This window comes from Sander lucioperca, chromosome 21, assembly GCF_008315115.2.
Source record: "Sander lucioperca isolate FBNREF2018 chromosome 21, SLUC_FBN_1.2, whole genome shotgun sequence".
Classification (NCBI taxonomy): Eukaryota; Metazoa; Chordata; class Actinopteri; order Perciformes; family Percidae; genus Sander; species Sander lucioperca.
The window spans coordinates 7098830-7125836 of NC_050193.1; the positions used below are offsets into that span (position 1 = coordinate 7098830).

Consider the following 27007-nt stretch of genomic DNA (forward strand, 5'->3'; position numbering starts at 1 on the left):
AAAACATCTGTGCCTGTGCACAGGGACAACAAGCTATCTTAGAAGAATTTTAGAAGACATGTCCGTAGTGCTGTAAAACTAATGAGAAAATATAAAAAGCCATTCAAGATGGTGCACTTAAGTGAAGAATGCACTAGTACAGCTAGCACAGATGCGTTGTGTACGGTTGCATGTATATGATTCCCACACAATTTTATTATTACGGCTTTGTTTATCAATTTACTGAGCATACAGTACAAGTACGGCAGTGGTGGAATGTAACTAAGTACATTTACTCAAGTACTGTACTTAAGTACAAATTTGAGGTACTTGTACTTTACTTGAGTCTTTTCTTTTCATGCCACTTTCTATTTCTACACCGCTACATTTCAGAGAGAAATATTGTACTTTTTACCCCACTACATTAATCTGACAGCTTTAGTTACTAGTTACTTTAGAAATTACAAATTTGCACACAAAACACATGTAGTTTATAAAATACAATGATTTATTGTAAATTAAACTACCCAACAATATATATACCCTACAAGTCCAGCTGAAATGATTAGCCCATTAATCACAGAAGTGTTTTGATCGTTTCCAGTTTCTAAAATGCGAGGATTTTCTGCATTAGTACTTTTACTTTGAATATTTTAAGTACATTTTTCTGATGATACTTTTACTTAAGTAACATTTTCAAAGCAGGACCTTTACTTGTAACAGAGTACTTTTACAGTAAGGTATTAGTACTTTTACTTATGTAAAGGATCTGAATACTTCTTTCACCACTGATGTACGTATGTATGTATGTATGTATGTATGAATGTATGAAAATGACTTAATCTTTTTAAGTAAAGCTTTATCACTCACTTAAAGAATTACCTGAAATACACTGTACAACACCAAGGCCATGACTCTGTCTAATGAAATGTCTACTTTTTCAAAAACTTGAAGTTATTTTACCCAGTGAAGTACCCCTTTTAAAGTTAATGCAGTGATGGCACAGGTAGTAAATAGTTGCATTACAGCACTGGTTGTATTTGATTCTAAAAAGTATCTAAAGAAACCACATCCGAGAAGAGTCAGATTGTTAAAATCACCTTATACAGAATGACTAGTGTCACAGTGAGTTGGGAGATACTGTAACATTGGGGGCAATTAACCTGTGAATCAAGTTCAGTGTTTTTTTTCTCATGCAGGTAATTGTGGAGATTTACACCACTGAATATATATTCCAACCACTTTTGCAGGGGAACCACAGCTGACCATTTATTTTTTTATTTATTTATTTATTTTTTTAAGATTATTTTTGGGGCATTTTCAGCCTTTATTTTGGTAGGACAGCAGAAGATATGAAAGGGGAGAGAGAGGGGGAATGACATGCAGCAAAGGGCCGCTGGTCTGAGTCGAATCCGGGCCCGCTGCGTCGAGGTGTAAACCTCTATATATGGGCGCCCGCTCTACCAACTGAGCTATCCGGGCGCCTCAGCTGACCATTACAAGTACGTGTGATGGTTCCATCACACTATGGGAAACCACGTGAGTTCGGAAACAAAACAAAAAAAAGTAAGATAAACAGAGAGGAGGCAATTTAACTAGTGGGCGGGCAGAAGTGACACAATGTTCTGCTTTAAGTGTTGGTTATAAAAACTGTCTCGAAACAGTTCTTTAGCTCAGCAAACTGTATGTGAAAGGCAATGATAAACGCGCTGGGTTGTAATAGGCCTGATGCAGAACTGCAGTGGTCGAAAAGACCGTGTGAATGGTCCTGATGAGAGTGTGCGCTGCCTGCCGACGAAGAGGGAAACTATAGTAATCCGCTCGCTGCGTCAGGACGCACAAGATAACCGCAGATGGCCTGTGTAGACTATCCCAATTCTAATTCGAACGGGTGAATTCAAGCGAGACTACAGCACATGAAGGTGAAGAGTCTACACTTTGAAAAAAAAGGAAGTGTCCTGTGAACAGAACCTACACATCATACATCCAAGAGTCTGATTCGTCTTACGCAGACGTTTTGCGACGGTGGCACATTTGCTCACATGCTCACCATCGCACCAGCGACGGACGGACAACACGATTACAACTTCAATTGCGGTCATATTCCTCCTCAGTTTGACATTACCGTCACCGCTTAACGTTGTAGTAACTCGTATGTTATTACCGTTGTTAAGCAGGACAATGGTGTCGTCGCTGTTATTTATTTTGATGCCCAAACGGGCGCATTTTCGCGAGAATCTGCTCTGTCCGTGAGGATTTCCCCACACTGCCTTTAACATATTTTTAGTCGGGTGGATTTTTCCCCCTCTCCCATTTTCCCGTCGGTTTGTCTTTAAGATAGCGGGCTATTAATTTTTAATTCTTATGCATCCGCACGAAGAAGGGACCAGAGAGGAGAAAACGAGTGATAACTAAAGGGGAAGAGAAGGAGAAGGAGGCAAGTGAGGAGGGAAGCGAGAATGAAAGAGACACACTGAGCAATCAAGGAAAAGGAGATTGGAGGAATCAAGGTAGGAACGAAGCACAGTTTTCATGTTATATGTTGTTAATACATGTGATACGAGTGCGACAATAATATCATGTAATGTGCACCACCCAGGCTTCCAGTATTAGGCTGCGTTAGGTGTTCGAACAGGCGTGTAAGCCGATTTATTTATTTATTCATATTTTATGCTTTGACAGATACGGAGTTCGTGTTTGGTGCGTCAACAGCAGTCGCTTCATATTAAAATGCGTGCTTGATGTTCTAAATTAGTCGGATTTGAGAGAAGGACTCCGGTTTGTGGGCCTATGCATGGCACTGTGGTCTAAACACTAACATATTTTGGCAATTTTTACTGTTAGATAGCCAACAATGTAGTAAATTAGGAATTCATTCTTGGACGAATTGAAGAAGTAGACAAGGAAAAGAGATATCATGGGATGTTGGCTACACATGTGATTTTAGCAAACATCCCTGAGCACAAGTTCCTTCCAAGCGATAAAGACATTAAGTACCTCATTGACTGTTAGAGCAATAAATGCATCAGAGCTAAGTGTATAGCCTCAAAGTGAGCTCCTCTGCCCAATCCCCAATGTCCCAGATTACAATCCTGTACCTCATCAAATCATTACCTATAGGCCAGCTGCTCTCTGACAGCTCAGGGTTCCAGGGTGTCCACAACAAAATGAGACCTGGTTTAATTGCCCTCACATTTAACTTATTTGAAATCACAATTAGAGAATGTAAAGGAATGGCCATCCTGATGTCTTACAAATAATACATGTGCCACCTTGCTACAGCATAAAACAACAGCAGGAAGAATCCTCCCATATATCCAAATTTAATCAAATGTGACCCGTAATATTAAGGGGTTCATATTATGAAAACAGAGGCGCCCTTATATTGTTACTACTGTGAACTAATTCCCAATTTAATAATAAAACATCTAATAAAAAGGCATCAACAGTGTAGTTATGATAAAAGAAATTAAGCCTTTTTTTATTTGTGTGTTATTATAATAAAATTGAACCTGAGTAGGCAGACAAGAAAGACCCTGAAAACAGTTATTTTCTGCTGGTAAGCCTTTTCCTCATTTCACCGGGGTGCATTGTGTTTGTCCTGCCAATTCTTGGGGAAAAATTGGCATGTCTACTATTCTGAAGGGGCTGAATGAAATTCAAATTCTTCAGGTGGTAAAACAGCAATATTGCAACTGTCTGATTGCGTTATCTGGGCATTCAAGAAGCCAGACTTGGAATTGGTTTACTGCCAAACACTCTCCCCGGGAAGACAGAAGGATTTATTTCCCCCTTGTCTGTGTGTCACATCACCATCAAAAAAATTATTCTCGGCATTCAATGAGTAAATAATAGTCATACATTAGCATGACATTAATCATCGTCAGACTTTTAATAAGTCACTAATCATAATTAGATTTATTTCAATGTGAGTTCAGCTTTTTGGGAGGCTCTTTGTGGTCAGGATTTGACGACCATATTATTCTGTTGAAGGTACAAGTTGTGAGGAAATACTCTATACAGAACCTGCCTGATGGTCTTTGCACACAAAAGCTGAATTCTGATTCATCAAATGCATTTAGTTTTAAAAAATGTGTGTTCGGTGCATGTGTGCACACAGCAAATGCACAGACTCATGATTTTATATACAATATGAAGAGTGTGTATGCACGCACGCACGCACAGACATACACATACACACACACACACACACACACACACACACACACACAGTCTTATGTTTCCTTTGCGTTTCTGTTCTTCTTTCCTTTATGCAATATGTATGTAGCCCATAGCTCTTTGACAAGGCTAACTAAATGAATAAGTTAATAGAAAATAAGCAGAAATATGCAGCACTGCTGCTGTATGAATTTCAAAAATTAACTATGATGTTTCACAACCTCAGGATAGTTAAATGTATTGCCTCTATGCTGGTTCAAAGAATAATGTGAGAATAACATTAACTGGATTTTAAAAGATGTTGAAAGCATCAACAACAACATTGTCTGTTTTCACAATGTCTGTTTTCCTCAGCATGGTTATTAATAACAGCAAGGGACACATATTGAATGCGACATATCAATAAAGGATTGTTGATTTTGACACTGCATGGAGGATTGTCCTTAACCTGTGAAGGACACAAACATCTCTTTTTCCACACATTCGATGGTGTGAAATGAAAATGAGAGTGTTTTTAGTAGCAGCACATTATGCTACAGTTGTAGTTCGGGGTCATAAATAACATCATTCAAAAGGCAGAGAAAAACAGATTATATGCCACGGCTGTAAGATTTCACAAAATCCACGATTCAATTGTGTGCTCTATTATGAGAATAAAATTCTCTTCAATTTTCTATTTTGCCCTCATTTAAACAGATATTTAAACTGTAGCTACTATTGTTACCTTATCAGTTTTGATTTATTAAAAAATTATAAAATTATAGATAAAAAATGTTACAGCAGCTTTTCAGTCAATTCAAGTTAGGTTTTCAAAAATTGTAATGCACAAAAATGCAAAATGTCCAGTCAGGGAAATTTTATCACATCGCGTTTCCTTTTTGTTCGTCTTGTGAGGAAACTTTGATGAGTAAATTAAAAAATGCAGTCATCAACTCTGACACAGCGAAAGCATCGTTTGTGTGTCTGTTTGATAGTAGATAAGTCATTTTTAAATTTTGATGTGAAGTTAAAATTGTTGCACCATCATATATTTAGCATATCCCGATGTTTGCTGATGTAGTCTTGCTCTTTGTATTCTAACACACACACACTCACTCACTCACACACACACACACACACACACACACACACACACACACACACACACACACACACACACACACACACACACACACACACACACACACACACATACACACACACACACACACTGCTCACACAAACACACACACTGCTCACACTTGTTCAACCTCCATGAGACATTGGTTTAGTGATTGGAGAATCTTTGGTGCCAGTACAGAACAGATGACTTCTACGCTGGCACGGCAGTATATTCTGATGATAAACTTAATCTCATAGTTGCCTTTTGATAATGGAAAGCTCCCAGACATGATATCCTATTAGAACTACAAGCCTTCCAAGCTAGTCTGCTGGTCTCTGGCTTCTCATGGGTCATTGTACAGGATAATTTATTTTGAGTAATCACGTTCATAGTCTAAATTGATTAATCTTAATTCTGAAGATTATTATTTGCAATTGTAATCCATTCAAAATAACCCGTTGCAAGGATAAATTTAATCTGGATGTCAATTTTTGACCTTTTTTTATTTTTTCAAAATGTCATTTTGACATTGCACTCAAAATCATGTTGATAACTGGGCTACTAGCTGCGACCTTTACCCCAACATTTTTGGAACAGCATTTGCCACACTATTACAGTTGAAGCCATACATTTAAATACTCGGTTAAATTTCACAACTCTCACAACTCTGCATACTGTATGTCACGTTACCTACCTTTGTTTGTGTTACATTAAATCAAATCTACTGTATTTCCTTTAGAGATGAATTCAAAATAATAGCCAATAAATATATTTGTTTTAGCTTTTTACTAAAACAAATTTTCATAGGTTAAAAGTATAAATACACTCTGTAAGTATACTTTTTAATGGTCTCAGAGTAGGGGCTTCTTCCGTGCCTGACAGCCTTTCAGGTCTTGGTGATGTAGGGCTCTTTCAATAGTGGATTTAGATACATTGGTACCTTTGGTGTCTTGGGGTTCAGTTGAACCTTTCGGGCCAAGGTTCGTTCAGCCCTAGGAGATAATCTTTTCCTTCTTCATGAAAGATTCAGTATCTGTGTGGTTCCAAGATTTTTATAGCTGCGTACAATGTTTTGCAAATTGCTCCCAAGGAGGAACCAGACTTGTGTAGGGCCACAATTATTTTTCTTAGGTCTAGGGTACAGTAGGCCCATAAATAAAGGTGTACTCCCCATTAAAAAACAGGCACATTCCCAATTAGCTTCTAATTATGACAATTGGCCTATCAGAAGCTTTCAAAAGTATTTTCCATACAGTTTAAAGAGACAGTCAACTTGGCGTATTTAAAATTTTGGCACACTGAAAATGTGTTTTAGTAAATAAATGCTGAAATAAATTTCTTTCTTGGCTTAAGTTTTTTTGAAATAATCTGTTATTGAAATAAGTTAGATGCCCTATTGACTGAACACAATAAATGTATGGTAACATGACATGAAAAGAGTTGTGAAAAATTGAGTTTAAATGTCTTTAGCTGACATATACTGTATTTAAATAAATGGCCTCAACTGTACTTGCTACATATGCAAACACAATGGATTTGCGTTGGTTGATGCTATTATCAGAATGGGTTGGGTATTTAAATGATCTATCGTACTGTAGTTTCATTTTAGTAGGTGATCATTGAGCTATCTCTAACAGATTTCATCTTCTTAGGGTAAAGGTGTCCAGCGATGGATGTGCTGCGTGGATGCATGTGTTTTCTAATCTTTTATGCCTTTTACAATAATATCAAAATGCTATGTCTCTGTAGGGCAGTTTTTCACTGGACTGACCTAGAAATGTTTTCTTGTGTAATGCCAGGTAGCTTCTCCTCACTGCTTCCCTTCGTAGGCAGCACTGTTTACCTGGCCGTGGCAGCTCTGTGGTTGTCACCAGCCTGATAAGGCTTGTCCTGACAGGAAAGCCATTATGATTATAATGACAGTTATTGTGGTTCAGTGTTTTACCACTGTCGACAAAACACACTGGAAATGGTTATAAACAGCTGTTGTTGGACTAATTATTGCAATCAAAAATACCCTATTATGTTTTCTAAGGCTTTTCGTAATGTGTTTTCCGCTTAAATGCTAGATAACATTTTGGAAGCATGAACATGCAATAATGGATTGGAAAGAGAGGGATAAGACAAAGACAAGAGAGTGAAGAAAATAGAAAAGGACAAAGAGTACAGAGTGCAATAGCAGAAGGGGAGAGGTACAATACATAAGGGGCACCAAGCAGAAATGGTCTTTGCTGTGGTGCCGAAGTGCAAAAGTGATGGGCAGTGTGCGTCCATTTTGAGGCTTGTGGCCTTTGTGCTGTGGAGTTCTCTGTGAATGTAGCCATGCACACTGCAATCTGTAACAGCAGGCTCTGTGGTCTCTGCTACATCTGGAGAAAGACACAAGGTGTGGGCCAAAAAGGGTCCGTGTACTTGGTGGCCAACGGATTTTCGTTTTGAAAGGAAAAAAACAAAAACGGCCAGTTTCCCAATTACCATTAGTAAATAGGAAAACAAAAAACGGAAAACGAAAAACAATCTCCTTATCCGATTTTCTTTGATGTATTTGTAGACAGTGTTGGGCAAGTTACTTCCAAAATGTAATAAATTATAGATTACTAGTTACTGTCATTTGAGAGTAATTAGTTATATTACAATATTACTGTCTCTGAATTGTAATGCGTTACACTACTTTTGCATTACTTTTGAGTTACTTTTACCAAAATAACAGGGGAAGTTTGATTTGGCAGCTAGCTTGTGAATCCACTTTAATACATCATAGATTATTCATATTTTGTATAATTAATATAAATATGCAAAGTAACTAAAGCTATAAAAAATAGATAAGTAAAACGTATAATAGGCAATTAGGAGAAAATGAAAATACTCAATTAAAAGTACGGCATTGTTGTAAAATGTTTGTTTATAGCACTTGAATAAGAAATTCATGTTGTTTAGTTTAAAACACTCTAAAGGAAATGTTCAATTATAGTGTGATTAAAACTCAGTATTTACATTATTTACAGTACTTCATTTACAGCTGATTTGTGAAAAGGTAGTCTACACAACCTTATTTAACAGTAATTTAGTATTACTGCGAACTGTCACAGGAAGTGCTTTTTATTTTGAAGTAAGCTACACGGAAGTTGTCTGTTGTGTAGCCTACTCTTGCTAGCTTATGGAGATTTTTTTTTTTTTTTATTTAGTAAAGAACATAAGTACAACGCCAGTATGTACAAATATAAATAGTCATTACCAGAGGTGCATATACAAAGACAAATATAAGTAGAAAATATTTTAAAAAGTAGAAAATTAAAGTGCAGTACATATTAAGTCAAATGTATCACCGGTACATGAGAATTTTTTCAAACTAGCTTACTGAGATGCAACATGACCGTCAGGCTCAAGTTGTTCACTTTCTTGTTTGTAAAACTGCAACATATTGAACAGTAAATGGTCACAGTAAAAGACAAGCGCTTTTGGTCGTCATTCGAAGCCATTCCACTACAGGCATAGTTACTCTCCACGGCTAATAAAAATGCAATGATATTTACGTGTAGCAAACCTCAACATTAATTCCCGACATGTTTATATCTGTCAGCCGCTGACGTACCGTCACCTGTTGGGACATACATGCTGTCCGTACCATCTCTGGTTCTGGCTCTGACCACGGGAACAGAAACAGGACAGCTCACGTCAACGCAGTGTAATAACTCCTGAAAATAATATCCATCTCGTAAATGTATCTGTCTCTGCAGTCATCTCAACCATCGAATACAGCGACAGGAAAATAATACGGCTTTTTTTTTTCCTGTGAAGAAATGTGTTGGTGAATTCTTAAAAAAAACGCACCACTAAATGTTGCGTTAAAATGCGTTGTAACTCGCGTTACTGAGACTGTAACGAGTATAATATTACCGAAATGTAATTAGTAATGCGTTATATTACTGCGTTACAGCAAAAAGGAATACATTACTGTAATTGCGTTACTTTTGTAACGCGTTACTCCCAACACTGTTTGTAGATGGAACTCGGAAATTAAAATGTGTGTATAAATCGTATTCCTTTGTCAGTACCCGATCCGTACCGCCTGTAAAATCCAATCCATGCTAATGTTAGCTCAAAATGCCATTCAAGTGACAGCCTTTGTTGTGTTTGACTGCTAACTTTTAGCTAGCAGTCATTTCAAAAACGTTTTGGCTATCTATGACTGTTTGATTGCTAACGTTAGCTCAAAACGCCATTAAGTGACAGCCTTTATTGTGTTTGATTGCTAACTTGTAGCCAGCAGCAGCAGTCATTTCAAAAACGTTTTAGCTATCTATGATTGTTTGATTGCTAACGTTAGCTCATAGACTGTGCGTTAGCTCAAAAAGCCGTTAGCATCTTGTAGGCTACTTGTCGCAAAGTGACGCATGCGCGACTCACATCTGCACTCGACTCACATCGGGCAGTGACACTGGCCAATAAATGCTATTGAAGGGCGGGTCTTGCCGTGGCGGGAGTAACTTCCGGGTCACGAAAAAAATACCAATGCAAAATTAAGGAATACGACTTATACACACGTATTTTAATTTCCGAGTTCCATCTACAAATACATCAAAGACAGTCGGATAACGAGATTGTTTTTCGTTTTCCGTTTTTTAATATCAAAACAAAAAACGAATAATGGGTTGTTTTCCGTTTTTTGTTTTCCTATTTACTAATGGTAATTGGGAAACTGGCCGTTTTTCGTTTTTGTTTTTTTCCTTTCAAAACGAAAATCCGTTGGCCACCAAGTACATGGACCAAAAAGCCATTCTAATAGGAACACACTAATTCAATTCAATTGCTGCCAGGCCTGAACACGTGTAGGAGCTGGCATGGCGAAAATGAGAAGGAGCACATGAACAGAAAAAAATCAATGAGGACTCTTTTTCATAAATGGAGTGGGTGTTAAATTAGCTGGATGTAGAAACACATTGGATTTAGTGCCTGGTGTATTTGGGTTGTGTCTATCGACTGAGAGACGACTTGGTGTACAGCAGTGAAAAGACTCAGTGATGCTCAATCAATGTGACCAATCGGCCTCACCAGCAATTCATTTGCTTTTACACAGAATTGTCAGGGGGGAGGTGACTCTGAATTGGTGTTTATAGTGCCTCACTGCAGTTTTGACAACCACATTCTAACCACTGTTTTAAATGGTCGACTTTGATTGCCCTTTTGAGCCTACCTGATTCTCATATTCATGTTGTTAAAAGCAACTTCAAATACCAGTTATCAGCTCACTCCGTGTCTCTATGCCATTACAGATACAGGAAACAAACACAAAGACATGTTCAGAAGCGCTAGTAAAGAAGAACATCTTTATTTCTGCAGGTTTATAATATAATTTGACACATATTGAGTGCTACATTTATATAAAAACAAAAAAAAAACACTTGAGTGGAAGGCAAGGCAAGGCAGCTTTATTTGTATAGCACATTTCAGCAACAGGGCAATTCAAAGTGCTTTACATGAAAACAGATTAAAAAAATTTAAAACAGATAAAATACGAGAATAAAAATTACAGTGCAGTATAAGAAATAAAACATTGAAGAGCAATTAAAACAGTTAAATATATAAAAGCAGATAAAATAGGAATTTCTCTCTATATGCTTATATAGATTGTCATACAGTGTCAACAATGCAACTTCAGTATAAGAAATTAACAGTTATTTAATGAAAGGCAACATCAAAAATGAAGGAAGAGACTTAGAAAGAAAGCCTCACACACAAAGAGAAAGATAGAGAGAAGGTCCATCAGGCCATCTTAGTTAAACCCCTGGTCCTCAGGTAATTGGAGTAGCTTTCCACATCCATTCTGTCCATCTGAAAAAAGAGGAGCACAGATGAAAGGAAACAGGGATCAATTGAGCTAATAGCTTGTCCAATCAATCCTTATGTTTTTCTGATAGTTTGACGGAGGGTGCAGACCAGAGTGGTGGATGAGGCTCTATAATTGGCTTGGGCAAAGCGGGAGGCTGAGTTGTAATGTCAGGAGTAGTTGTCGCTCCTCCTCTCTCCTGGTGCTCTCACTCTACCAGTGTCAATACTGACACCTTTGTCCTCATTACCTTCAGCTTAGTGCCATGTACAGGCCCTTCATCTGCTGCTACAGGACTCCAATGTTCCTTCATTACACGTTCGTATACACAATCCACTTCTCGCTTTCTGCCACTGACCCCTCACACTCAATGACTAATACAGGAGCTTCTCTATGCTATCAATGCATTCAGTCAGGCAGAATAATCAGGAGAGAGGTGTATGTAAACAGGAGCTTCATCTGTGTGTGCTCGTGTGTGTGTGTGTGTGTGTGTGTGTGTGTGTGTGTGTGTGTGTGTGTGTCTGGCTGTCTGGTCCTTACAAGCAGTGATGTTCACCAGAGACTCATCTGAGTCATTCCACAGAGGACAGCTCTGGTGGGTTTATATTTGTGTCAGCAGTACTCCCTTTGGAGTATCTGGTGTTGGACTGGTGTGAGTATGGCTGTGTTTGTTCATCTCTGTGTGTGTGTGCATGTGTGTGTGTCCGTGCTGTGAGCTGTGAGAAGAGGCAACACCAAGAAACAACACAAGGCACTGTTTGTTTGCCCATCTGCCAATATGGGAGTTGGAGGGTAGCAGGTAGAGAAAAGAGAGAGGAGGTAGGGTAGGAGGGGGAGGGTAAGAGAGATGAAGCTCCTACACAGAGGTGTGAAAGGGCACGTATATTCATAAACAGCTGCAAAAACACCTAGAGCATAATACATACAGTAGGCAGATGCCATATGAGACAGAAAGGCGGGGTGGTGCACCATGATGGAAAAAGTCCATAAACACCTAGAGCAATGAACTTCAGGGGAGAAAGAGAAAGAGGGAGCGAGAGAGAAAGAGAGAGAGCGCATCCAGAGTGGATTAATTAAGGATTATAATTATGTTGGGACTATGCATGTCTCACTTGAGACTGCCCTGTGCTGCTCCTCTCCAATCCTCATGCCCTCTGCTCCTCTGCACATATGGACACAAACCACAGGAAAATACTACCCACACTTGCGGTATCATAGGTTCACCTCTTTGACACTGTGCAGAAAAGTCAATGAGCGCAACAGCGCATTAACCTTTTTGCAGCTTTTTTTTTAATCAATCCACTACAACACTTGTCTTATTTAGTCTCTGCGTTTGCGCTGTAAATGTGCTAAATTAATATGCATGCTGCAAATTGTCAAATTGAGTATACTGTAATAAGACTTTCCTTGAGGTACTTTTAGGTTTGTGATCAGAAAAACACTCATTAATAAAACCACTATCAAGTTAGTGGTTTATGAACACCACTAACTTGTTTTAAAGAGCATTTTATACAAATTTATTTTTAAACCTCATTGACATAATGTTGAATGTGTTGGCTATTTACACAATAAATAAAAACAAAGCAGCAGCATTTATTACCTTTGCCAATGAGGTTATGGTTTTGGTTTGTTTATCTGTTTTTCACCAGGATTACGGAAAAACTACTGGCCCAATTTTCATTAAACTTGGTGAAGAAGGAAGAACGCAAATGTGAATCACGGGACAGATACACAAATTATTTTTTACTTTCATTAACATTGCGAGATAGGGCGTTTGTGCTGCATTCATGAGATGTTGGAAAATTTGAAAAAAAGAGTTCCCAACTGGAAACATTTACACTGCATTAACTAAGTGAGATAAGGCATGCCATGGCGGAGGTCTGTGCTCTCGGAGTGCCCTTCTTAGTTTGGAGACATGTTTCTGGTGATGTGACAAATTTAAGTCCAATATTCACTTTCTTTTAGCTCTGTTTTTGGTCTCCACCAACTCCTGAGAGAAATATCTGGTTATTTAAATGCTCCACTATGTTCATTATCTAGCCACTAACTTTTTCTGCCAGTCGTTCTGTGCTTTTCAGGTAGCAGGCATTGGGTATATCAGAGACTTTCCCAACTTTCAACTCCCTGTCTCTGACTGGACACAGGGTTCATGAGAGCGGTCAGACTAAACTAAAAAGTAAAGTTGCGGGCCAAAACAAAACAATGAGCTGGAAAACACCAAAACGCTGTGTAGAGCTGAAGGGAACAGCTAGCAACACCTTTCACATAATACTTAGTCATGTTAATAAAATCATTTATTAGAGCAGCTTTATAGAAGCATTATTTTTTAAAGCACATCCTTTTTGACAGGAAATTAAAATGTTCTACATATTTTCAAGACTCTTTTGACTACTTTACATGTGACATTGTAGAATCAATGGCAATGTTTCACTGCAAGATACATCATATAGGTATTTTTGTCCATATGCTCTAGAATATCGTTGTCAGGCATATTGTCTTTGTCCTATATTACCTTCTGATACTAATGAGAACACAAGATAGCAGAACTATTTCTTGGTTGTCCGATTTTTGGGACTCTTAAATATGTAAATAAATAAATTTAACCCTGTGGTTCAAGCCAGACCACAGCCTTAAGCTAGGTTTATGGTCGTCATGGTGTTCCCCATGCAAGCAATAAATTGACGTCACCACGTTTGTCGTTTCCAGCGCAAAGGTTTCGCAAATTGTTGCGGCGTGTGGTCGTGCACCTCTGAATTTTTGTAACTCGGCGCGCGCTGCACTTTCTGGTTCAACAAGGTCAGCTGGGAAGACTGGCCGAGCAGGTTCACCTGTACAATCACCTGTATGATTCTTCATGTACAGAGTAGACCACAGGGAGCCAAATTGCCTTAAATTTGTGGAAGGAGAAAGTCACCACACTGGGAAAAAAGAATCCTTTTGCTGGAGGGTGTAGAAAAACATGAGAGATTGCTTTGTCAAAGCTAAAAAAAACGGCCTCATGAAAAGAGTTTTTTTAACAGCATCACTGACTGACAGTCACTGTATTCGATGGTTGAGATGATATTATTTTCAGGAGTTATTACGCTGCGTTGAAGTGAGCTGTCCTGTTTCTGTTCCCGTGGTCAGAACCAGAGACGGTACGGACAGCATGTATGTCCCAACAGGTGACAGTACGTCAGCGGCTGACAGATATAAACATGTCGGGAATTAATGTTGAGGCTTGCTACACGTAAATATCATTGCATTTTTATCAGCCGTGGAGAGTAACTATGCCTGTAGTGGAATGGCTTCGAATGACGACCAAAAACGCTTGTCTTTTACTGTGACCATTTACTGTTCAATATGTTGCAGTTTTACAAACAAGAAAGTGAACAACTTAAGCCTGACGGACATGTTGCTTCTCAGTAAGCTAGCAGGAGTAGGCTACACAACAGACAACTTCCGTGTAGCCTACTTCAAAATAAAAAGCACTTGTGACGCTTCGCAGTAAAACTATATTACTGTTAAATAAGGTTGTGTAGACTACCTTTTCACAAATCAGCTGTAAATCAAGTACTGTAAATAATGTTAATAGTGAGTTTTAATCACACTATAATTTAACATTTCCTTTAGAGTGTTTTAACCTAAACAACATGAATTTCTTATTGAAGTGCTATAAACAAACATTTTACAACAATGCCATACTTTTGAGTATTTTCATTTTCTCCTACTTGCCTATTATATGTTTTACTTATCTATTTTGTATAGCTTTAGTTACTTTGCATATTTATATTAATTATACAAAATATGAATAATCTATGATGTATTAAAGTGGATAAAGACGAGACTTTATTGATCCGGTGGTGAAATTCACAAGCTAGCTGCCAAATCAAACTTCCCCTGTTATTTTGGTGAAAGTAACTCAAAAGTAATGCAAAAGTAGTGTAACGCATTACAATTCAGAGACAGTAATATTGTAATATAACTAATTACTCTCAAATGACAGTAACTAGTAATCTATAATGTATTACATTTTTGGAAGTAACTTGCCTGTGACGGGGCGCATGGCTGCCGTCACGCTAGCGATGCGCTACCTATTTTTCTCTCAGAGACTGAATGTAAATGTTGCCTGTATAGGTTTATTTAGCGTGTTCATATGTTCTGTTAATTACCACACACTGTTGTCAAATAATCTGTAAACCTAGTCATTTATCAAATTCCTCAGTTATCCTGTAGCTTTCTTGTGTACACATTTAACATTTAACATCTAATACTGCAGTGATTTAAATGCTATAGCAACATCCATCAATACATAATTTTCTATTGTTTAAAACCCTACAGTTTATTTCACAAACATGTTCAGTTACAATAATCACACAACACTTGTTCCTTTGTTAACTAGTGTCGTTTATTGAGTTTAAAAGCTAACAGAGGGTAACAGGATTGGTCTTACCAGCATGTGCTCTCTTTGTTCTAAAGGAAAGTTTGCCGCAATCCTCGGGTTTAAATGGGTCTATGACTTCCGGGGTACCAGGAAGTTAACCGGCATTTTAAGTATTACATTTTGTAGCCATCAAGATGTCTTGGGGCTTTGTCTAATTTGAATGTGAATCATATAAATGATATGCTGTAAATGTCTAGCTTTTTAGATATATTAATTCTGGCTGTATGTAGCCGTTTCTGTCTATTCACCTGAGCCACCCCTGCATTGTATTATGTTGGTATGTTCCAATTTGAGGTGTGGGGCTTCAGGCTATATAGAGTGGCAGTAGTATTTGCTCGAGAGAGCTGTTGGAACACCTGAGGGAGTAGGACGTAAGTCTGTTGCATATCCTCAGAGTGATGACTTGAGTTAAGGTCTAATTAGTGAACAGTTGAATATTTATATTATCTTATTGTTTTGACTCCCAAGTCAATTTATTATTTCCTTGAAAGTATATATTTTTCTGTTTTCTTTAATTGTTTTGTTAATTTTTATTTCACGATTTGCCTCATTTGGCCTTAATTGGGGTAAACAATAAAAATCCCATCTTGTCAACTTCATCTCCGACTCATCCTGAGTGTTTACACCTGCTCACGACTACTCATCTACATCTACCCTTGACATTGCCCAACACTGTTTATCCTAGATGTGTTTACTACTGTTGTCAGGCAGTCTGCTTTCCTTTACTTCCGCTCTCTTATTTACCTCTACTACTTCTTGCCTATTCACTTATTATTTTGTTTGTATGCCCCCTGGCGTTTCGGAGAATAATGCAACGAACAATGCGTTGAGCATAAACGTCTCCGTGCGTGTTCTTAGCCCACCATCTACGGAGGCCCGCACCACGGTGTCAAGCGCGAGTATAAACAAAGCTTTACTCTAACCGTGCTGCAGAGACAGGCAGTGCTGGCAAGCTCTGGAGACACAGGCAGCAAATGAATTGTGGTGTCAGATTTTTTCTTTACATTACAAAGATAGTATTGAGGTTGTAATGTTCCATGTCATTCAGGAAATAAACCCATGTGTTTTCCAGTGAAGTTGCACAATGGTCAACAACTAGCATCCAGGTGTGGATTTAACTGTATCACTGTGAAGTAAGATGCTGCTAAAAATGACCATGAATGCTCAGCAAATCTGTGAGTTTTTTTGTTCATTTGTTTCTAACGAACTACAGTGCAGTGCATCATTTTTAGCAACTGAATGCTTTGCTACTTTAATTTAAAACAAGCACAACAAAAATGGTGGGCACCATGTAAGCTACATGGTGGATGGTGAATGACATATTTTTAATAAAATACAATGGCTTGTCTGTCAGGATATGAATGCGCTTATAATCTAATACCGATTACTATCACACAACTTGTGCTCCTATCCTGTAGTGCTATTAGAGTATGAACATGAACCACCCGTCATATGTCATCTGACCACAAAAGACACCACAGCTTAACCTCTGGTCACTTCATAGCTGCAAGACAGCACAAAAACACAGACACAGACACACACACCACACACACACACACACACACACACACACACACACACACACACACACACACACACACACACACACACACACACACACACACACACACACACACACACAGACACACACACACACACACACACACACACACACACACACACACACACACACACAGACACACACACACACACACACACACACACACACCACACACACACACACACACACACACACACACTTTGCTCTGCAGCCACAGACATGAGGCATTTAGGGAACAGAATGGAAAAGGATTTAATTGAGTCTTTGATCATTATAGAATTACCATGTGCCTTCTTGGCACCCTGGTTATTGTTTCGTGGATTAATCATTTTCATTTCACAAATTGTGGAATCCACATAGCAAATCAGTGTGCTGCCTGCATGACATAGATATGCAGTTGTAGCAAGAGAATGTTAATGTGTTCCTGCCCTCCAATTGGCTCAAACTGTCCATGCGACTTGATTTATTTGAAAAAAATTGGTTTTATTGATTTACTGAATTAATGTGGTGCCAGTTTAATCAGTGTGCTATGGAACTATGCAGAATTTGACATCTCTGTGAACTCAGATGAATTGAGTGTACAATATTGATCTGGTTATCCACAGTATTTATTCAGCTATTTGTCTAAGAGCTGATTAATTCAGTGTGTTCGAAATAATGTAGGTATGTGTTTATGAGGCTGTGCAAGTGTTTACGTTTGTGTGTCTCTCCTTCTCTCTGTGTATATTTGCAGAACTGGTAATTGCATCTGTTATGGACTGCAGGCTTCACCCTTGTATTGGGATAGCAGCATTTACAACTTATTTCCTTTTACCCGTTTCTATACATGCAAAAGCATGCTGCTACTGTATGTTATAAAATGCTCAGCACATGCTTGTTCAGCATTAATGCACATGTGACAGGCATGCACACACAAACACACACACACACACACACACACACACACACACACACACACACACACACACACACACGTTTATTGGTGTTTTAAGCACACACACCTAACACAAACATACAGTATATGCATGTATGAGTACTGTGCTTAGATGTGTGCAGTGTGTGAGTTATCGTTGTTTTACAGCAGTATGTGCTGTAATTGCAGGCAGTGTATTGTAGGGTTGGAGCAGTGTTCAGCACCGGTGTGGTGATTGAGCAGTATCTGTCATATAGGGCCAGAGGAGGGAGAGTAGTTCTCCAATTAGAGCTAACTCAGGATGGATATGAATGCTTTCTGACAGCTGTCTCATTTGATTCGGCTGCATGTGGAAGAAGAACATTTGTTTGAAGATGTTGTTTTAGGCTCATTATGGATAAAAGCAGGAGCTTCACACATCTCTTTTCTCCTATTCCATGTGTAATGGAGGACCACCGATGTTGATATATATTACATAGAAGAGAATCTCGGGCTGCACACATTCATAGAGTTAGTTCTATTCACAAGATAATGTGCAATCCAGTCCTACAAGGATATTTAGGGCACAGGGGTAAAAAAAAAAAGAAGACTGGACTGGATTTGAGAGATCATCAGCAAAGAAAAAGATGACTTTCTGAGGTGTGGCATGTAAGTCTACAGTAGCATCATCATACTGTATGCTATTGTATATATTTTAGATCCTGAAAGCTATTGCAGATAGTATGGTAGCCTGTTACTGGAGGCTAAACTCAGCCATGTAATACAGCAGAAAAATTTAACTCCTACTCTGTGTTTATTTAATTACCTGTATATGACCGCAGCTCAGGTCATAATTACCATACAAGTTTAAATAAATGCAAAGGGCAGCACTCTATTATACTGGCATTTCTGTTGCACATTATATTACAGTGTATATAGATAAGATGAACAACTGAAGATACGCAAGGAATGATCCTTGGGTTTACAGGCAAATAGGATGGACACTTTACTTGGAGGTATCTACATAAGAGTGACATGACACTGTCATGAACACATGAACCCTAACACTAACTCTAACCCTAACCATAACTCGCCATGACAAAACCGAATGACACTTACTAAAAGAAGCGTTATGTCATAAACGTTTATGACTTGTTTATAATGTTTATGACAAGTTAATGACAGTGTCATGTCACTCTTATGTAGATACCTTCAAGTAAAGTGTAACCGAAATATCATTGAGTGTAATTCATTAAGTTTTGTATTGTCTGTGGTTTTCAAAAAGATTTGTGTAACAATGCTAAAAAAATATATACTGTGTAGAATGTGGATGCCTGAGATCCCTTACTTGCCTTACCAAGCCCTACCAAGACACACAAAGGAACCTTAACATTCAGTTCTGTGCAGCATTTTCACATCATTTCTTTTATACTACAAAACTACTTTACGCCTAGAGAGGAAGTAACTTCATTATAACCACATTAAAGCAATACTCAAATGATTGCAACTGTCATGTAAACATGTTAACTGGAATATTTTAGTTGAATTAAAGCCAGATTTGAAGAAAAGGTAATCAATCTGTTGCTGTATTCTGGCATACACCTCCATTCTGATTTCTTTCGCTGTTTTGATTCGATGCAAAGTGGTGTTTCTGTACAAACAGCAGCATGGCTAGTGGTGGAAAACAAAGAAAAACAAAGGAAAATTTAGGGCAACAGCAAAGTGGCTTTCATGTTCCATCTACCTCTGCAAGCGACAGAGCCTGTGTTACAGGGTTCTGTAAATTCATCATCACAATAAAACATAGACACATATTACCATCCGTTTTCCTTGTGGTGCTAAAAAGATGTTATGCTCGGCTACTTTGCATCAAACAAATCATGTACACGCCAGCAACCAAGCAAATCGAGTTACTGCAAATCATAATCGTACAATCGCCTTGAGCTGGTTATTCACAGTAAACAGGTTATAGCGTTTATTTAAACAAACTGTTTAACACAGATCTACTACTTTTCTCTGCAAAGCTGCTAGACTGCATATTAAACTTCATCTTTCCATAAACCCGGTTGTTTTTTCAGTCTGAAAACAGTCTGAAAGTATCTACATTAACCTTATTTTTGCGCTCTTTCCGTTATCCTATATCAATTTATTCTGCCCTCACAGACTCTATTTGTCAAATAATTACGGTGCTTCAGCCCACATACATACCTATTTGCTCACCTACCATTTGCAGTTTACAGACCTAAATATCTATGTGCTTACTGATTCTCCTAATATATACCTGTTTACACTCTCTAGCCCCTGTACGCTGCACTTACATGCATCTGTGTGGACTCCCCTTCCTCTGCGAGTGTACTAACATTTGCCCTACACTCACCTCCTCTCCTGCTCACACACCTTCCGATGGTAGCAGATATGGATGGAAATACAAATGACCCCTGATGAACCCAGTTATTGAGCTGCTTTAAAGCTGGAGGCTTTAGACAATATCCCTTCCTTGCTCTGACGTGCTGGAGAAGGAGGGTCCAGGGTTTCTCACTACATCGGGGTTTTATGGGATTTATGACCCCCGTCCCCAGCAGCTATCTCTTCCTCTACTGGCACTTCTCCCACTGGCTAGAATTAGCAGGCGAGGAAAACAAACAAATTACAAGGAAACAAACACAACAGCTAATAATCATGTAGTGACATGAAGAGAAGGCTTTCAGCAGGATGCAGACTGAGAAAGGGAAAGGAAAGGAAGGGCATAGAATAATGTTCTCTTCCTCACCCCCATCTTCTGTTTTTGCATTTCCCTCTAATTTCCTCCTGCCCCGCTGTCCCCTCAACCCTCTGCGACTCGCCGGTTGGCTTTCCGAGGAGATCATCTCCAAGCATGGGCAGTGTGGGACAGATGGGCGGATGATGGATCTGACGTGATAGACAGCGGGGTGATGGATGGCTGGCTGGCTGGCTGATAGGGGATTAATGCAGTGCTGAGGCCGCTGCAGCACAGCGGATGGCTTAGTGATAGATAGATAAAACTGACGAGCAGATAAACAAGAGACCGCTAATCCACGCCCCCTTGATGGACAGAAAATCAAAGTGAGGGAAAAGAACCACCAGGGGAGAGGTGGACTTTTTATATTGCCATTGCAGGGTGTAGTGCTTTCATGGGAGGGAATGTAAGTGGACGCAAGGTGAGATGAGGTAGGGACCTAAGGAGAGTTAATGAGGAGCATTGTGTTGTAGTACTGTCTAGGCATGGGTCAGTGATAACAAGTCTGTCGAGCCATGCTTGGTGCTGGATGTATTGGACGAGGGCGGGAGTTTTAGTGATACAGCGTGGCGGGTGACTGCGATGGCTGGTGATATGCTATTTGGAGTGATGGCGAACAGTTTGACTGGGGAGAAGAGATTGGGCATAGCGGTAAATTGGCCGTAGTGGGATGTGATGGGATGATTGGACAGCAGAGAGTGTGCTGGTTGGAGATTGGAGATAGGAGTGCTTGTTGTGTCTGTTGGTATTTTTAATGCACTTCCCTCAGCGCAACAGCTTAACCTTCTGTGTAATGTAAAAATTAAGGTTTTGAGTCTGCATGTTTATGCAATTCTGCCAACTGGTGAGTTGAAAAGGTCTGTCGCAATGAGAGAAAGTGAGAAAAAAAGAGTGAGGGGAGTGGAGGACAAGCCCAGGGAGAGTTCCTCTGAAAATAGGGAGCAAGCTGCCTATCCCTGCGTTATTATTGAGCGCTAAGCTTTGTCTCTGTTCACCATTTCAGGGGACCCCAGGGGTTCTGGCATCGATCCGGTGTGCTCAGAATGCACTCTGGTGTCACCTATTTAAACACAGTGAGCCGCTAGCCAACAGAGACAAGCCTTTATTTATCAAGCCTCTGATTTTGGCTGCACGGATGACAACCTGATTAGCACTTAAAGGAGCTCTTAAATCTTTTATTGGAATGGGTGGAGGCAATCTATACAGAGAGGGAGACAGCAGTCTTACCCGGAGAGAGTTATGAAGGATGAACAGTGAGGCAAGGTGAGGGACTGTGTCATCCATGGGGTTAATGAAGGGGAGGGACTGACTGGATGTGCAGTGTGTGACAGATATAGCGAGAGAGAAAGGGAAAGCGAGAGAAAGTGTGTGACTGGGAACAATGGGTGAGAAGTAGAAGGAGTGAGGGTGACAGCAAGAGCAAGCATGTGACTAAGGAGTGGTGGCAGAGATTGGGACCAGATGAGGGCACAATTGGCAGGGACAATGAAAGAATGTCGAATGAGTAGGTGAGAATATTGTGATCAAGTGACGGCCTGAGCAAATGAACAAATTGCTGAACAAACGAGTGGGTGATGACTGTGTGTTTGTGTATGTTTGTGCAGATTGCGGGGGCGTTGGTGCACGTGTCCGCGTGCGTTCACGTGCACCAACAACCAACAAGTGAATGAGTGAGGCACAATGGGAGAGACTAAGTGAGCGAGTAATGGGGGTTAGTGATGGGTGTGTTGACAGAAAGTGTCAGCTTTAACCACACTGACCCGCGTTTACAGGCTGCATGCACAAGTGGCTGAATTTGAGTGCCAGCTTGGACGTGAACTGACTGTAAAATTGGATGTGAATTTCGAGTTGGATGTGAAATGAATGCAAATTTGGAAAGTAGGTGGATAGTGTTTGTGCATCTATCTCTATGTGTCAGTCTCCTATCGGTTCTACATAATTTTCGATGAGCCCAGGAGATGAGCATCTCTGCAGTCTCTTTGGCGCATAAATGTAGCTACAATTGAACACCTCATTTCATGTTCTGTGTAATTATAGCAAGAGGGATTGCTCTGTTTTATTTTTCAGGGAGGGTCCTCTATCCTTGCCTCGTCATCAGTAGGGTGCCAGAATTAAGGTTTGTATTTTAGTTCAGATTTAAATCTATTAAATAATAATCCCAACCTTCTTGGCACATTATACTCAGGTACCATTTTTTTTCGTGTAGTAGATGAGTATATTTACTCTCATAGGGAGAGGAACAGTAAGCGATGCCGTTGCTCGATTAGAGAGGAGCTGTTACTGGAGAGCTGCAAGATAATTTATTCTTACTCTCTTTTCCTTGAGATGCCAATGACCAATTCACTTTCAACGCCAAGAAGTGTGTGTATACGTTTGCTTATGTGTGTGAGACTGGCGGCGTGTTGATGTAGGGACATCTGGGACGAGGCTATTGTCTGTCCTGCAGCCTGTGCTACACTCAAATTCTTCCCTCTTTCTCACCTTGTCTCTGTCAGTAACGACAGCAGCAAAATATTACTGCCTGTGAAATGTCAAAACAATTAGCATGGCATAAATGCACACACATTGTTTACCGTCCCCTCTTCTCTCCCAGCCTTAATTTATTCTGCTCGCCTGTCTTTCTTACTGTACCGTCTTGTCCAGCATGGCTCTGTCTCATGTCCTCTCCACCACCCTTGGCCGCAGCATGCTTGTCTGACCCTGTCGTAGTCTTCTTCAGGGCCTGTCTCTTGGCGATCAAGCTCCATTATTTATGCTGCATCGTGTTTCACCACCAATTCCCGCAATGGAACAGTTGAGACAGATTTCCTTGAATGTCACAATAGCAGTGAGACTCAGCAGAGGTTGCAAATGGGATTAGCCTTAAATGGAATTTAATTTTCACCGTTGTTGTCTCCGAAGCCTGTCTACCACCCAGACACCATGACGCTCTTTGGTAGATCTTTCACCATTGTGTGTGTGTGTGTGTGTGTGTGTGTGTGTGTGTGTGTGTGTGTGTGTGTGTGTGTGTGTGTGAGTGAGAGAGTGAGTGAGTGAGTGAGAGAGAGAGAGAGAGAGAGAGATTACTGCTGTGTGCTGCACAATAGCAAGTGTAGCATTTGTAATGTGATGCTGCACATGTGCAACAGTTGTTTTGCTGTTTTTCAAAGCTGTGTAATGCAATTGTGCTGCAGATTGGCTCAGTTTTATTTGAGAAAGTCAAACATTGACAACTTACAGTTAGGAATATAAGATGTCAGTGGACAGATGCCTCAGTCCATCATACAGCAGGAGATGGAGAGTGCATTTTAAAAGTTATGTTCTTTTGATTGATGGAAGAATACACAGGAGCACCACAGCCATAACAAACAATAGAAACCTTGTTCTCGTTTTTGTGTCCAGCGAGTAAAGAAAAAATAAATTCCTACATGAGTCAATTACCAGACTTCAGCCTTAGCAGATTGCACTTCTTTGATGTGAAATGTATAAGCGATTGAATGAGTAAATAGATAAATGAATAAGTGCTGTTGAAGTGTGAATCAATGTTTATGGATCGGCATCCAAAGAACTGCTGTGCTGCAGATGAAATGAATGTGTGTGTCAGTGTGTGTGTGTTTGTCAGTAAGATGCGATGGGGCTGCTGTGATGCTAGTTTAACTATATATCTTGTCCAGTGTGTGTGTGTGTGTGTGTGTGTGTGTGTGTGTGTGTGTACGCGCAGCATTTTTTTCTGAATGGCAATGGTGGTGTTGTTTTTGATGAATTCCGTTTGGTGTTTTTCTGACTTCCCTGCTCTCTTTCCTCACTCTTAACACAAACATGATCAATACTTGAATTAATGTCTAAGTAAAGAGTCAAAACATGTCGCGCAGGCCTTGGCACAGGCTGCCGCCCAGCCCCCACTCCGACAGCCTCCAACCCAGCTGGGCTGAGAGAAGTCAGGAGAGGAGTGAAGAGAAAGAAAAGGCAACAGAGCATTTGGAGGAGAAGAAATGTGTTCACTTATAATGAACACATTATTGGGGTAAATTGGAATGCATTCAGCTTTTAGAACCTGTCTTTTTTGCTGCTGTATTAACTTGACTAATTAGTAGTTGAGCGGTAATTATGTCTTGCTGCATGGGTGATGCCTCTTGTCAAGGAAGGGCTTGGCAGCGGTGTGGTGAATGTGTGCGCGCAAGTGTTGCAGTAGTACTGTATGTAATGTTGGGTATGAAGAGCAGCGACTACAGAATGGCTAGACAGGCCACAGGTGTGGGTGTCGGCTCAGGGTATGGTGTGGGTTTGTGTGTGTGTGTCTGTGTGTGACAGAGAGTTAGCGTTTGCATGCGAGTGACAGGGTGTGAGGCTCAAGAGGCAGAACGGTGATTTGTGAGTATGGTATTCCTGTAATCTGCTCAGATCAGATCAACCAGAGCCATTAATGCAACACTGAGCCAAATACCACACTGCTCTTTCTTCATCTCTCACTTCTCTTTCTCTTAGTCTCTCTGTTCCCTTTTCACTGCAGTGAAGCCAGCTTTGCTGCAGAGAGAAGATGAAGTAAAGATAGAGAGAGAGAGAGAGAGAGAGAGAGAGAGAGAAATACAGACTAGAAAGAGTCAGGAAGATGGATAGTGAAAAATAGAGATAGGACTGAGAAAGACACTCAGAGAACAGAGGAGATGGAAGGTGGACAGGATTGAACAGTAAACGATTGCTGCTCTGCTTGTGTGTGCTCCTGGTAGAGCCTGATACTGAATTAAACAGTGCTCTTTCTCTCTATTGACACACACACACACACACACACACACACACTGGCCACAAACATTTGAGTTTGTTTTTGGCCAGTGCTGGGTGGTGCTTGGCAGAAGAAATTAAGCCTAACAACCGTGGCATCTGTCTCAGCAGCAGGAGAGTCCCGCCTCCCCACCCACACATGACCTGCCCTGCTTTCATTCACTGAGCTGCCTGCTGCCAGCCTCAGGATGGGCCGCTGCCTCCGCCACTGCCCACCACCCCCCTCCATCCCAGCCTCTCTGCACTGCCAACCACTCTCTGCCCGCGCCCATGTTTCCCCCCTCGAGCAACAACCAGGAGCCTAGCGATATGGCTCCTTCAAATATTCATAACAGCCACGCTGCAACACAGCAGAGAGCTGCAGCCTCTCCATTTTGAGAGGCAATTCTCAGGCCGTTGCTGCTCCTAGCCTGAACATGGTTCTGTGCTCCGAGTCAACTACTCTGCGGTCAGTGTGTATTAACAGTACTCAGTATATGTACGATAAGTATTAAGCAGGGCTTTGAATCTTCACTCTGGCCTCCCAACTGATTGTGCATGGAGCTAAATATAAACACTCATCCTTTCTCTTTGCCACCAACCACTTCCAACCCTCCCCCTCACCCTGGGCTGAGCACAACCACCAGCCTGCTAAAGGGGTCGTGCCGCTTTACACTACACTGAAACCCTTGCCGGAGCAGGGGAAGAGCAAACTAGCACACATGCAAAAAAGACACAGATGCTATACTTAGAAAGGCCAAGCATACCACACCACAGGCGCACATACTTGTCCAGTGTGTAATACATGCAAAGACTATTAAGCATGGACATGTTACTGGACTTCTCTGCACACACAAACACGCAGGCCTACAGAGTGATGTGAGAGGTAGCTTCCGGGGAGAGAACTTCTACTATGTGTCTCCCAGGAAGCTACAAGCTGGATAAACATCCATGTGGCGCAGCAGCAGATGCATCTGTCTCAATGCCCGCTCTTCCCTTCCTCTACATTCTCATCCCCTCACATCTTACCATCTACTCACTCCATCTTACATCCCTTCTCTCTTGCTCTCTCCATTCTGCCTCCTTTAATGAAGACTACCCACACACACACACACACACACACACACACACACACACACACACACACACACACACACACACACACACACACACACACTTGTTCTACCTTTCCCTCACAATCTCCCATTCATTCAGCCACCTCCACTTATTTTACTCGTTCCCATATCTTGTCCCAAATTCTCTTTTTCTTTCCATCTCTGTCCCTATTTCTTTTATTCTCCTTAGCTTCTCATCATGCATGCCGCCTGCTGGCCCTGGGCCCTGCTGCTTATCCTTCGTATTCGCTCATTGTATCTCCAGATTATTTCTCAGGGGGGCATCCTGTGTGTGCTCTCCACCATACTGTGTTATCTAGCTCATCAAGTGGGTTTGAGTGGATCAGGATGGGTGGGGATTGAGACTTGATGATCTGGCTTGTGGCAAACAGGTGGCCCATAGGGACGTGCACTAACAGAGATAAGTACAAAGG

General features: G+C 40.4%; 1 protein-coding gene across 3 annotated transcripts in view; it reads left to right on the forward strand.

Moving 5' to 3' along the window:
* The first annotated feature begins 1690 nt into the window (after nucleotides 1-1690).
* Nucleotides 1691-27007, forward strand: part of adgrl1a (adhesion G protein-coupled receptor L1a) — a 102034-nt gene continuing 76717 nt past the window's right edge. Inside the window, exons 1-2 of one of the 3 annotated variants that reach the window (XM_035997092.1) lie at nucleotides 1691-2489; nucleotides 22789-22837. The gene's annotated coding sequence lies outside the window, so the exon portion shown is untranslated. The remainder of the gene's footprint in view (nucleotides 2490-22788; nucleotides 22838-27007) is intronic. The other 2 variants (XM_035997091.1, XM_035997093.1) reach the window with 2 other exon arrangements.